This window comes from Pteropus alecto, unplaced genomic scaffold (assembly GCF_000325575.1).
Source record: "Pteropus alecto unplaced genomic scaffold, ASM32557v1 scaffold191, whole genome shotgun sequence".
In the NCBI taxonomy this organism is placed as follows: Eukaryota; Metazoa; Chordata; class Mammalia; order Chiroptera; family Pteropodidae; genus Pteropus; species Pteropus alecto.
This window is the reverse complement of record NW_006434181.1, coordinates 1,389,754-1,392,640: the sequence shown is the minus strand read 5'-3', so window position 1 is coordinate 1,392,640 and position 2,887 is coordinate 1,389,754. Positions and strand designations below refer to the sequence as shown.

General features: G+C 41.5%; 1 pseudogene; it reads right to left on the bottom strand.

Annotated features, from left to right (window-relative positions):
• Positions 1-255: 255 nt before the first annotated feature.
• Positions 256-2,204, bottom strand: LOC102879897 (annotated as a pseudogene).
• Positions 2,205-2,887: the final 683 nt, after the last annotated feature.

The following is a 2,887-nucleotide window of genomic DNA, read 5'->3' as shown; positions in this document are numbered from 1 at the left end:
AATGGAAGTCATACTGCATTTCTTAAAACTTTTTCTGAATGCTTAATAGGGCTCGTTCAGTGTTAATTGCACTTAAAATGCATCTGTTTTTTTTTTTCCTCATTTAATCTCTGAAAGCTGAGAAGAGGTGTCAATTTATCATTTGCTTTGTAACTCCCTAAATCCAATAGATTCCAACACAGACTTGTGTGACAGGTACAAGGGGAGTAGAAGAATACAACTGCTTTCTGGAGCAAATTAAACTTGTCATGACAATCAGAGTTTGGACTACAGTGGCTTCAGATACTTGTAGTAAGATTCATAGACTTCTGCTTTGTTCAGCGGGAATTTCTTGGCCCACTCGAACAAGTTTTCATGCATATTTCCATCATAGCGGCCAAGCACAGAGCCCAGAGACACATCCTGAAAATCAAATGCATCAACCAGAGCAAATGTAATCTGGGCAAATCAGTCGGTAATTCTTTGATATGCTGGTGTATTTGGGTAATTTGAGAGTCTGTCAGTATGCTCTCAAGAAAATACCCTGCCTTTTGACTGACTGATTCCATACAGAGAATATAAGAGACATAAATTCCTTGACAGCTTGGAGAATTTATTTTGAATTTTGAGTTGTTCTGAAAAGAGCTTAATAGCCACATAGTGGAAATGTGCCACACTTGCTCAAATAAGGTCAATGGAAGTTAGGTTCTATGCTACCACCTTGCTTTTTCTGTGAATCATTTTAGTTTGAAGGTTTTTCCAGCAATTTCTACTAATCTGGCTGTATGAAATTTATATGCTTTTGTTAGCCTGTCAGGGCTGTTGATATCCACCACAGTTAACCTGACTGCTACTTGTGGCATATCCAGGCAGGCCAATCAAGTAGGATACTATGCCACACACCGTTTCCTAAATGCATCTGCTTATAATTTTTAATCAGGACCTAGCCATTTGTAACACCATGACAGTGTTTTCTCCCTCAAAGGTGCAAGTTGAGATAAAAGTGATGTAAATATTTGGAAGACCACTGCAATGAAAATAGCTATGCATGCCACAAGCCATCTGACATGCTTTGATAGCAGTGTTAGGAGTCAGGAGGTGAAAGCCTTCAGCCCAGTAGTGAGGGCGTGAAGGTCCAGCAGTTCATTCAGGCTTCGTTGGCCACTGTCTTCACTAGTCTGATGATAGGTCTCCTTCGTGTATGCGCGTACAAACTGGAAGGCATAGGCAGTGGCCAGAGGTGGAAAGAGTTTATAAAGGTAGGTTTGAAATTCCAAATCTGTGGTTCTGGTTCACCTGGCTTGATTTCAGACTGGCGCCTCGTGGCAATGTATTACATGGCAATGGTGTACACCTTAGCCAGACATGGAGCAGCTTCTCCCATAAGGAAGGACTGATAAACAGCATGGTACTCACAACTTAGTACTCATAGATTTCACTTATGTGCCATCAGGCTTCACCTGTGTATACTTCATCAGCATCTTTTCTCTGGGAATATGATAACTGTCCGTCTTCAGGTAGCCATTATCTCTCATCATAGCCAAATTTGGGGGTGATATTGCCAATGATAAAACCCGACAAAAGCTTACATGTTCCAATTTCACGAATAAGTACAATGAAGGCATGTAATCCACATTTCCCTTTAGTGGAGAGGTGGGCAAATACTATCACATGATTTGAAGTCTTTCCAAGTCTACCAGGTCACCACTTGATGGAGGTCACAAAAGGACTATTGAGAATGAACTCCTGGGTTTCAGAAACAAAAGTGGCTGTGATTTCCCAGCCTCAAAGGTGAGTTAATGACCCAGTTCCATCTGAGTGTAAGTGACAATTACCTTGAGTCTTTGGATGAAAACAGCCATTTATCTTGCTGGGCAGTAGTTTCTTGATTCGGCAAGGTAGGAATAAACATGGAGTACTTGAGGCCCACAGATTCCACAAAATTAATCATGTGTAGTTTTTTAAAGCACATGATTTCATCAAGTTCTGAAATGCCGAGCTCTCTCATCTTCTTCACCATGATTGCACTCTTCCTAATAACTGGCTCATAATGCTGGCTGCCAGTGAGGAATTTCAAGTCCTCGTGCTGGAAGTCTAGGTTATTCATAATTAGGTTCTCGATCTCTTGGTGTGATGGGTGTTCTCTCGGCTGTGTCCAGGATGTGAATGAGCAGATCCAGGTTGAAGCTGGCAGGGGCCTGCTCCCAGAGCAGATTGTCGTTCATGGTGACAGCCATTGGAGGCAGTGCAAGCTGAGACAGAAGTGATGATGAGTATCCGCAGCTTCTGTGCATGCCAGGCCCTAAGAACCACCCCATGACTGCGGGAATCCCCATACCATCCCCAGCCAGCCCCTTCTCCTTCACTGTGGCCCTTCAGTAGCTGACCTCAGCCAAGGCAGAGTCAGGGACAGCATGAATACTCTGAATGCACCCAATGGCCAGCCAGTAAGTCCCTTGCTCTCAGCCAGGGTAATCCCAGTGTGGTTTCTGGGAAGGAGACCTCAGATATTTATATAACTTAGAAAATGATCCCCCTACCTTTAATCTAGTATCCATATGGCACCATACATAGTTATTACAATATTATTGACTATATTCTGTCACTGTTCTTTAAATCACTCTGACTATTGTGTAACTGCCAATTCCTACTTCTTAATCTATTCACCTTTTTCTTAGTCCCCTAACCCCCCTTCTATCTGGAAATCATGAGTTTGTTTTCTATATCTATTAGTTTGTTTTTGTTTTGTTTGTTCATTTATTTTGTTCTTTAGACTTCACATAGAAGTGAGATCATATGGTTTTGTCTTTCTCTATCTGACTTATTTCTTATTTTTATCTTAGAACTGCTTTGACTGTGTCCCATAGGTTTTTGGATCAATTTGTTTTCATTTTTATTGTCTCAAGGT